The sequence below is a fragment of the Silene latifolia genome, chromosome 4 (assembly GCF_048544455.1).
Source record: "Silene latifolia isolate original U9 population chromosome 4, ASM4854445v1, whole genome shotgun sequence".
Taxonomy (NCBI): Eukaryota; Viridiplantae; Streptophyta; class Magnoliopsida; order Caryophyllales; family Caryophyllaceae; genus Silene; species Silene latifolia.
This window is the reverse complement of record NC_133529.1, coordinates 36,565,362-36,576,695: the sequence shown is the minus strand read 5'-3', so window position 1 is coordinate 36,576,695 and position 11,334 is coordinate 36,565,362. Positions and strand designations below refer to the sequence as shown.

General features: G+C 38.0%; 1 non-coding gene across 1 annotated transcript; it reads left to right on the top strand.

Annotated features, from left to right (window-relative positions):
• Nucleotides 1-338: 338 nt before the first annotated feature.
• Nucleotides 339-445, top strand: LOC141653960 (small nucleolar RNA R71). Its single transcript, XR_012547547.1, has one exon. It is a non-coding gene; the product is annotated as a small nucleolar RNA R71 (small nucleolar RNA).
• The last annotated feature ends 10,889 nt before the right edge of the window (nucleotides 446-11,334 follow it).

Genomic DNA, 11,334 nt, shown 5'->3' with positions numbered 1-11,334 from the left:
TTGAGGATGATGCCACCATAGCATTAACATGTTGTTTGGGTGATTTGGAAGCTTCATCAAGCTTAGCCATGGCCTTCTCAAACTTCAAATTGATGGTGTCGATATGAGCACTTAGTTGAGCACCCAATTGAGTGATGGAATATACCTCATGCTTTCCTCCTCTAGTGGCCTTTCGGGGCCTACTATATTGGGAATTATGAACTACCATCTCTTCGATTTTGGCCCATGTTTGATTGTCATCAACTTCGGTAAACATCCCATTGGATCCCATATTAAGAATATTGCGGGAGTCTTCATATAAGCCGTTCCAAAATTGTTGCACAAGGAACCACTCACTAAGCCCATGGTGTGGACAAGAATGACAAGTGTCCTTAAATCTCTCCTATGCTTCATATAATGATTCCTCATCCCTTTGCTTGAACCCGGTGATTTGGGCTCTCAACATATTAGTCTTCTCCAGAGGATATAATTTCTTGTAGAAGGCAAGTGCTAACTTCTTCCATGAATCAATACCAAGGGTAGCCTTGTCTAGGCTCTTCAACCATTCCTTTGCGGTACCGATCAAAGAAAAAGGAAACAATACCCATCGGATTTGGTCTTGAGTAACTCCGGTTTGAGATATTGCATCACAATAGTCACAAAAAGTCTCCGTATGTGAATGAGGGTCTTCACTAGGCATCCCTCCAAATTGACTTCTCTCAACTAATTGTATGAATGCGGATTTGGCAATGAAATTACCGGTTAAATGTGGTGGTGTAGGAGTACCGTTTGGTAGGCTCTCCTCGGTTGGTACGGAATGTGAAGAAAATTTAGGCATTGTAGGTTGATTTTGTGGTGGGTTTTGAATTGGGTTATCCTCTCCTTCTCTTGCAAAAGGGTTGACAAACTCAATGTTATTTGGTTGATTGTTCACACTCTCACCAATACCTACAACTCTTGAAGTACCTCTAGCAACTCTTCTATTGTTGGTTAAGCTCCTTTCAATCTCGAAATCAATAGGTAATAAATTACCTTGTGATCTCCTAGTCATGCAAAATATCAAACAGTTCGAAAACAATTAGAACAACCTTGAGGAGATTTACTTTCCCAAGGTAAAGAAAGACACAACTAAAAACAATTAACGAAAATCAAATCAATTGAACACCGTCCCCGGCAACGGCGCCATTTTTGGTCCGGTTTAAACTCGTCGTCAAAAGCTACCAACCAAAACAATATTTATAACTTCACAAACTACTCTTAGTAAAGAGGTAAGTAAAGGTCGGATCCCAAGGGACGGGTATTGATGTAGGATTTTCAATTGCAAGTAGCTATGTCTTAGGATGTCACAAATTATGGGTTGAGATGAGATGTAGTCTAAACTAATCAACAAGATGAATGTAAATTAATGAAAACAAAGTAAAGCAAATAAAGGGGTTGCAAACAATTGATTAAAAGCATTAGGGTGTCATGGGTTCATAGGGGATTCATGGAAATAGATTATACAAACATGTTCTCAAATAGATGAAAGCACTTATTGTTGTGATGGGATCGAGTTAGTGTATATCTTACAATCGCTAGGAAGATTTAGGTCCCGGAGCCGAGTTGTCTAGACTGTACAACACCTACAAGTCGACTTAGTCTCCTCCTATTCAACTCTATGCATGGTCTAATGAGGCTCGAGTTGGTTTATGTCTTACAAGCCTCATTGAAAAGATAATAGATGGGTAAAAAATGCAAGGATTCATAGGCTCGCATTTCATCAAACATAACATGTGCATAGGTTGAAATCACAACAAGCAAGTAAATTAATTATGAAAACATATTAGATTAAGCATAGATTAATTCCTATGTTTTTTTCCCCTAATTCCCCATTAACCCTAGCTAAAGAACTACTCACTCATGATCAATTTTAGCATGCTAATAAGGTTGTCAATCATACTAACAAAGCAAAACATGATGAATAAATGATGTGATTAACAATAATTAAACAAGGGTAAAAGAGATTATACCTATGTGAGATGATCCAAATAATAAAGCAAAGAATAATAGAAGTACTTGATGATTGATGGAAGGTTGTCAATCCTCCAATAAACCCAAATAATCTTCTAATTACCCAAATAAAACTAAGAACAATTGAGAAAATTATGGAAAGATTAAGATGTGATTAATATTGAGTATTACAACTAAATTAAGACTAAATTAAGAGTTGATTAAGAGATGATTAAGGATTAATTAAAGCTTTATGATAATCTAGGTAGTACAATGGGGTATTTATACTAAAATTAAGTACAAGGATTAGGGTTACTAAGGGCTTAAATGACTATTAAGACCCTAAGAGAAGCTTGAGGAATTGCAACTCCCAAGGGACATGCGTGGATCGTGCTTGCAACTCCCACCATGATCTGCTCGTCCTCACCTGATGTACGGCTGGTCCTGTAAGAAGATCCGCTCGGGCTGGTAGTCGGGACGCTCGGATCGTGCTCTGGTACGCTCGGATCATGCTCAGGGATGCTTGGATCGTTGCTCTGATCTGCTCGTCCTGAGCTCGGGCCGCTCAGATCGTGGCACAGGATTCTTCTCTTGTTTGGCTCCTTAACAATCCGCGGGGATTATGTTGGGGATGCAAGGATCTTTTCATCATTGCCTATTTCACTTTATTTATTTATTTAGGCCTCTAGTGCCGGTCTCCTCTTCGATACTTGGTCATTATATACGATCCATTTAGCTCTATTTCGCTCCATAAATGCAAGGTTAGCGATCCTCTCCTACCAAGGACACGAAACCTCAAAGAATATGCAAAATGGGAAACTAAAGATAAGAAATGACCATAATATATGCTAGAAAGCATGGGAACGAGGTTAATTCGGGGACTAAATGTGCTCAAATATGGGTCACATCAATTGGCTTATAGGAAGCATGTGGTTCGGTTACATGGGGTACCTAAGGATATAGTGTCGGATCGAGATGCAAGGTTTATAGCACGGTTTTGGCAAGAGGTGCAGGATTTGATGGGTATGACCTTAAAGATGAGTACAACTTTTCACCCTGCCACAGATGGTCAGACTGAGAGGACTATCAAGACTTTGGAGGACACGTTGAGGGCTTGTGCCATGGAGTTCAGTGGGAGTTGGGAGGACAGGCTGGATCTGATCGAGTTCTCTTACAACAAAAGCTATGACACCAGTATAGGAATGGCACCGTTCGAGGCTTTATATGACAAGGAATGGTGAGACTATCTTACTTAAGGTGCTTTGGTCTAATCATAATGTGGAAGAGGCCATATGGGAACCCGAGGAGGCTATGCGAGAGCATTTTTACACCCTTTTTTATCAGGTATGTTTGGTTATGGGGACGTAACCGTTGTCTTTTTAGAGGGGTAGGAGATGGTCGCATGTTTGTTTTTGAGTTAGTTAAGTTGGTTTAGCTATGTTTTGTGTTTGTTTAGCTGTGTTGGGTGATCGGTTGTGTTGAGTTTTTGTGGTATGTAGTGGGAGTTGTTTAACCTTAGTTGGTCTTGTTTTTATGGGTATAGTGTGAACTTCAGGGACTAAGTTCTTTTTAAGGAGGGAAGACTGTAATACTACGGTTTTCCTAAGTTTGTACTCGGCCGAATATGGCTTACTCGGCCGAGTAGGAGTGTCGTGTGTTCCTGGAAAGTTTAATGCCCAGGAATACTCGGCCGAGTATGGGAATACTCGACCGAGTAGAGGATACTCGGCCGAGTATAATCTATACTCGACCGAGTATCCGGTCTGACGGGTGTTATTTCTGCGGTTTGATTTAGAAAGGATTAGAGTTATATAATCGTGGTTTAACAGTTTCTAATCATTTTCACAAAACCTAAACACTTCAACGTAACTCTAATCCTCTCCATATCTCTCTCAAATGCGTGGATTGTTAGCAAGTCTTCTTCTTCATTCTTTATATCGTTGGTGTCTGTAAGTCCTTGATTTCATTAGTTCCATTGATTAGTCTTTTAGGGTTTGTCCTAAATTATGAATTGGGGGAAAAAGGGGTTTTACATATGGTAATTAGAGTTTATGTGATTGTTGTTAGGTGAAGAATTCGTAGAGTAGCCGTTCTAGATTGCTTTGCTTGTATCTCGTTGCAGTTGTGCGAAGGTAGGGTTTCCCTACTCGGTTTACTGTTTAATCATTATAAGTATATGTTTGTATTGTTGTACGATTGTTTATCTGCTGATCGTTGTTGGTGTGTTGGAGTTGATGTTGGTGATGTGATGGTTGTTGATGATGTTCGCGAGGCGCGTCCTCGGCTGAGTGGAGTCATTTGCGGGAGTGGCTTCACGCCCTAGTTTCGCCCTCTGTGGAACCCGCCACAGGAGGGGATGTGCACATTAATGGACAGGGTTATCGCTCGTTGATGAGCGGGGATTTGGTGGGGATTGGCTGCGGTCCCCCCACACTGGTGGTGTGGATTACCTGTTGCGATGGGTAATCTGGCAGGGCTACACACTTCAGTGTGTAGTCAGTTACTATGTGAGATCGGGAGTTGGAGGTGTGATGATCAACAGTTTGCTTTGGTACTTGTCTTATTTTGGTTATACAGTAACTGGCCCCGTTGTTGTTTTATAAAATCTGTGGTGATCCATTTGGGGATGGTCAGCAGATTGTGACAGGTGATGATGTGCTTTAGCTATGGGGTCATCATGGGGAGTCATCACTCGAGTCTAGGTGCCGCTGTTAGGAGTTTAGCATTATGTTTAGTTGTTGAACACTAGTCACATGTACTTTGTGACACGGTTGTTGCAACCCTATCAAAAATAAACCAATTGGCTCAACTAATAAATATAGTAGAGGTAAGTCGCGTATTGTATCCACAGGAAGATGGGAAAATGTATGATAAACTAAGTCTGTCCGAGTAACCAATTCTTGGGGGTTTTAATTGTTTGTTCTAAACTACGGAGATTTAAAGAGAAAGAGAGCAAGAGGAATCAACAGATAGAGAGAAACAGCTAGGACAGTCGGTTCACCATGGTTTTCTAGGAATCCAATCTAAGGTCACAGGTCAGTATAAAATCGGTCTGCATGGTAGTGAAAAGGTCCTCTCAGTCCGCTATTCGCCCTAAAAGAATACTAGCTTAGCTTTCACTCTCATTAGCATGCCCTAATATTCATTGCCGGTCTTGCCCTTTCCAATCTCTCGATCTAGGTCAGGGGTACCAAGATTAAGCAGCTAAATGCGTCGACTCAAGTAGCAATTATAATTAATTGCAATGATTAACAACACAGACTAAAATTACACCGAACCCTAATTTCCTATCATAATTCCCTAACTACCATGGCTTCCGTATGTCCTAGCATAGATGAATAATCAACAACAAAACATAAACCAAGAGAATTAAACATAGTAATCAATCGGTAGACAAAAACCAAAGAAGAGAATTAAAAGAGCAAAGAAAATAAAGGAACTAGAGCAATAAAGGTAAAAGTAATTAATTGAGATTAAGAGTAGAGAATACCGAATACAAGAGATTAACAATCCAGTAATTAGGTCCAGGAGGTGAAAGTTCGAAGAGAAAGAATGAGAGAGCAGAGAAGAGGGGAAGAGTCGAAGGGAAAAAGATACATATGAATGCCGTCATATGCCTACTTATTCCTAATTACAATTAGAATATTCGAAAATACACTAAAATCCGCGTATAAGACTAATCCTCTCGATCGAGCAGAATAAAACAACTCGATCGAGGACAAAACTGAAAGTTTCTAAAACCCCTATTAAACTTATTTAATAGATTTTATAAATTACTCATAATTTATACTCATACGGATCTAGTTGCATGCAAGATGTTTTAATCAAAAATAAGGTGAAAACGATTTTCATACATATATTTGTGACAGATTTAGGGCACTAGATTTGAACTCCTTCCAAATCTAGATCTTGAGCTAAATAAGATGTTGGGTGATCCTCCAAAACCTTCAAGTATTCATTATGGAATACCTCCTCTTAGTTGCACCAAGACTATCCCTCAATACTATTAATCTTATTAACTAGATAATATGAATAGTGAACCTTAAATTTTAATCTCATAAAATTACTACACATTTAGTAATATTTTATATTAGATCTATGAATAAATTATGATGCATAAAACTATTTTGTAGAGAGAAAAGAGAGGTTTTGAGCATAAGAATTCATGTATTCAAAAATGAGAACAAAATTCTATTTTGTATATGGGGCAACCAGTTTTTGGCACTAGGGTAGTCCAATTTTGTCTTCCCAATTTTGCCTTTTGTTCTTCACATGAAAAGCTATAATAGGTGTAGGTATCTTTTATGCAATAGGGTCATCATTATGTTCCAATTAGCATAAAATAATCACCCACTAACCCCTACATAAACCAGTTTTAGCCACTTAAAATGGACCTCCATTTTATCTTTGTAATTTGTCATTTGTAATATGTTATGACATGTGACATGTAACATGTCATTACTAATATAAATGTATATTTAACTAATTAAATATCATTATATATCAAATAAATTACAATTAACAAATTAACAAGTAATTCTCAATTTCATGTATATAAAATGGGTCACATTAAGTCTAGTTAATGTAATCTACAATATTTTGCAATTATGATTAACCAATTACTCTTATCTCAAATATTTCATAAACATTAATCAATTTTAGTAATATAACATACTAAATTGAATCTTATTTAATCATATTACAATAAGATATAGTATTTTCTCTTATATATCAATTTGTTCAATTTAAGGATTTAATCAATCTGTATCGTCATACAATCGATTAACTTTAGAATTGAGGGAATCGTCCTTTAGATGTGTACTTAAGGGATCAACTGACCACCACCGTCAAACGACAGTAATGTCAAACTCTAGTCAGCCAATCATTACCGATTAATGTTGATCAGTTGACATATATAAATGAATCATCCCTTGTGTATTCTTATCATGAGTTTCAATAATGTGATCGCACCATTGTTGAGGACACATACTCCAACAATCTCCCACTTGTCCGAGACAAGTGTGCGTCACCAATTCTCTTGTCTTATTACATCATCTCCCACTCAATGCAAGGTGTCTTGCAGGTCGTACTTGCATGTGATCATATCAAGAGTGGTTTCCTCGATATGGAGAGTAATTGTTTGACCGGAATTATCTACTGTAGATACTTTCCGAGTGTGGCCACGCATTTCCAGTTCACTACTCCTCGAGTGGCCTTGATATTTCAAATAACCCTGACAAGGGGTGGACAATTCTTATCGCACTATTCCCTTCGTACACCCATAGTTCATCATGACCCAAAAGATGCACACTCACCCCTTTTGACAGAATGGCTTGGGGCAAAAATCAAAGTCAATCAGAAACTGTGCCGACTTGGGCGAATAGTCTTTAGTCAAAGAATTGACTCAAAAGAATACTATAGTAGCTCTCACCACGACCAGGCTTTATAAAAAAATTACCAGAACTCTATAAGCGGTCACTGCCCGACAGAGTGTCCCATATAGTCTGCCTATGTGATCGACTAGTCATCTCTTATGACTCTATGGCACTTGAACTTGCCATCAATCGATCACACTCTAGTCACTAGAAAACGTCACCTCATATAAGTGACTAGGGGCGAATACTATGTTAATCCAGTTCACTTTAATAGAGTTCAACATTGTCTCTACAACCTATTTGGAAAAACAAAGCATTAAAGAAAAGAGTTTTGAATAAAACTCAAACGATTAGTGCATTATCACATATGTAAAATTGATACAATATCAATTACTACATAATCTATGATTCATTTTTAATCATGTATATAGTGGATCATCTCAATTCAATTGAAATGGCATGACACATCATGCTATGCCTATGAGAAGGCCTTGATTAGTAAGTCTTAGCAATACTTTGCACTTTACTAACCTTACTATATACTATTTCCCTTTGTTATGTATAATCTTTATTATAAAACTTTTTGAGTATATGTGTCTAGATCTAATCTAGACATAGGCTATCTGGTCTTAGAATAGCTCCCACTATCCTCACAGTGAGTAGGGATAGGATCTTCGGTTATTGGAATGAACTACCATAGTTCCTCCAATTCACAAAACCGAATCCTAATATCATCCCTTCCTTCTTGCATATCTCATTATTGCAAGTGTACTCAATTTCCGTTGTGCATATCTCATTGTTCAACTACCTATGACGTTTATAGCAGATATCCTCCTTAAATAATATAGCCAAGATGGTTCTCTAACCATCCTTATGTGTTTAGGAGATGGATTTGTGTAATATTTCTAAATGCTTAGCTTCATATCTTTAGTACTTCCTGAGTACTAACTAATGAACTATGTGGCTATATAGAGACTTTTCTCAAGGATTCGATTTATAACATCTCATCATACTCCAAGTATACGATGTTTCAAAATGGTAATATATGTTAGCGTAATGAATTAATCCCGCAGCGGAAGCATGTGGATTCAATTTCTACATGTTCAACACCTTGAACTTGTCTAGACTCTTATCAATGTAAGAATATTCATTTATCGCTAATATTCTTGTAGAACTATCTTTATAGGAATGGATACCTTAGAGATGTATTATTCCTCTCCTAAGTCTTTCATCATTCACAATGATCAATATGTCGTTTACATATAAGATTAGTAACACCACATTACTCCCACTAAACTCCATGTATAAACAGAACTACTCGACAATTCGAGAAAAGTTTATCACATGATCAAAACATACAATTCAACTCCTTAACTTCCACTTAATATTTCTTCTTAAATTTGTATCCTACCTTAGGATAGTTGCGATTTACAAAACTCATGCAAGATGATTTTAAAATCCAACTATATCAAATCATATCCGAATACAATGAAGTGTTGTTGTTGCGTGCAAAACCCTTTGCCACCAACCAACCAAGCTAAATAAACATTTTCATGTTTATGTTTATTTCGGACTCTTGTGGAGTTGATACTAGATAAAGCATCTTAATAAATTACAGGTTTGACTTTTAAAAAAAATAACTGATACGTGCATATTGTATAGTCTTTTTAGCCTATTTCAGCACGTATTTCTATGCATTTTTGTACTGTTTATATAGTATTATGCCCCGAATTGGCTACTTTGGTTCGTTTTGTCCGTTTTGTAGAAATGAACGCGAAAGTAGTGGAATCGTACCCTTTTTTGTCCTTTTTGCATGCATTTAGAGGAGACGGGATTTTCCTGAGTAAGATACTGCATTGGAAAGCGTGAAGGCGCGGTTTACGAGGCAGTCGGGCGTGGATTTGAGCTGAATTGAAGACAGAAGACTCGATCGAGTAGTTTTACCACTCGATCGAGTGGTTTTCATGGCCCTAGTTGGTCGATCGAGTGCTTTTCTACTCGATCCAGAAGTGCTATAAAGAGGGGTTACTCGATCGAGTAACTATTCTACTCGATCGAGTAGATTATCCTGAGTTTTGCTCGATCGAGTGGTTTTATTCTACTCGATCGAGTGGTTTCTGCTAGCGTGGGCTTTAATTAGCCCGTGATTTTATTTTAGCTTATGGACTTAGTTGTTTTTCTATTTAAGCATTACGTTACTAGGTTATTAGGATCTAATTTTTCTACTATCAAAGTTATCTATCATTCAAGACTGCGTACTATTTTCTCCTTCACTGTAACTTTGTTTTGGGATTTATTTCGCTCGGATTTGATTGTTCTTTACGCCGGATTCGCACGATTGTAATCTCTTTCTCCTTTCTTAATAATAAACTTCATTTCATTTGCTTTAATTCTTCGTCTTGCTTTATTTACTTTTTGCCCTAATTTACTTTTTATGCAATTTAATCATTGTTTCATTATGTTGAATGCTGGTTATTTATCTGCTGTTAGTTTTGATAGTATTAATAGCAATATGAGTAGCTAAATCTAATTCATGTTGGGATTAGGGGATCTACAGTAGAAATGTGACGATGTAGTAAATAGTTTAGATGAATTAATTGTGAGATTCTGTCACCATAGCAATTTAATTGTATTTTACCGACTTAGTTGAGTGCACGCTTCTGAGTCACCCTTTTAATCTGGCTAAAATTAATCCTGGATCGAAAGATTGGACTAAATAGGCCTGCTATGAACAGTAGACTACCCTGACGAGGATGAAAGTTAAGTTAGTGATTTTTTTAGGATAGAAAGTGAACCGAAAGGACCTTTCCATATCCGTCTCGCATTAGTTTATCTAAGTTGTTTACAGTTGAGTCACTGGACTGCCATAGTGAACCGAATTCCTGACATGACCTTTCTCTATTTGATAGTTTAAATCTATTTTCCTGCTTTTACTGCTCTTTTCTCTACTTCTCTTCCGTTAAACCTTTAGTTTAGAAAACAATTTAAACAACCCCCCCATTTGTGACCAAATAGACGGACTTCTACAGATATCTTGCCTCCCGGAGGAGATCGACCTGACTTCCCTAGCTATATAGTTAGTCTAGTTAGTTTATTTTGGATAGGTATACGACATACGTATCAAATTTTGGCGCCGTTGTCGGGGAGGCAATTGCCCTATCTGTCTTTGTTTCGTTTATTTTATCCGTCTCAGGGAATTTTTATTCCTTGGGGCAGTTCTTATTTATTTTCTTTCAGTGTTGTTTATGCCCAGGTCAGACAGGTTTGAGTTAGTTTCAGGTGATTGAGCCAGAGAGACTATTCAGGCATAGACTCCGTCTGCAGAGAAAATCACGAAAGGAAGACTTGAGTACTTTCGAGCCAGAGCTACATCATTCTCTTTTCGCAGAAGACATTCCTATTTCTGCCGATCAACAAGTAAAGATGCCAAAACTTTCCAGTCATTCGGTGCCTAAAGCATCCTCAATTCCAAAGGGTTTAAATCTCCAGACTGAGGATGGGAATACATTCGACATCCGTCCTTCCTACATCAATCTAGTGGAAAGAAATCTCTATAGAGGTTTGGCAGGTGAAGACCCAAGGAAGCACATGGAGGTCTTTACACACTACTGTTCTACTATCCCCGCCACAAAGTAGGTAACTCAAGACAAGATTAAGGAGGTTTTGTTTCCTTTCTCTTTGACCGACGCAGCCAAGGAGTGGTGGATCGATTTGGACCATGACAAATGTGCAGGAGTTCTGATTGGGAGTCTCTTGCTCTTGCCTTTTACAAGTGATATTTCCCTCCACGGCGCACCAATCAGCTGAGGGCCAAGATTACCAGTTTCAAGCAAGCTCCTGATGAGACTTTATATGAGGCGTGGTCCCGATTCAAGAAATTGGTGAGGTCTATTCCTCACCATGGTTTTGACCCATGGTTTATATCTAACCAGTTCTACAATGGGTTGTACGATGACCACAAAGCCATACTTGATGCGTCATCTAATGGGAG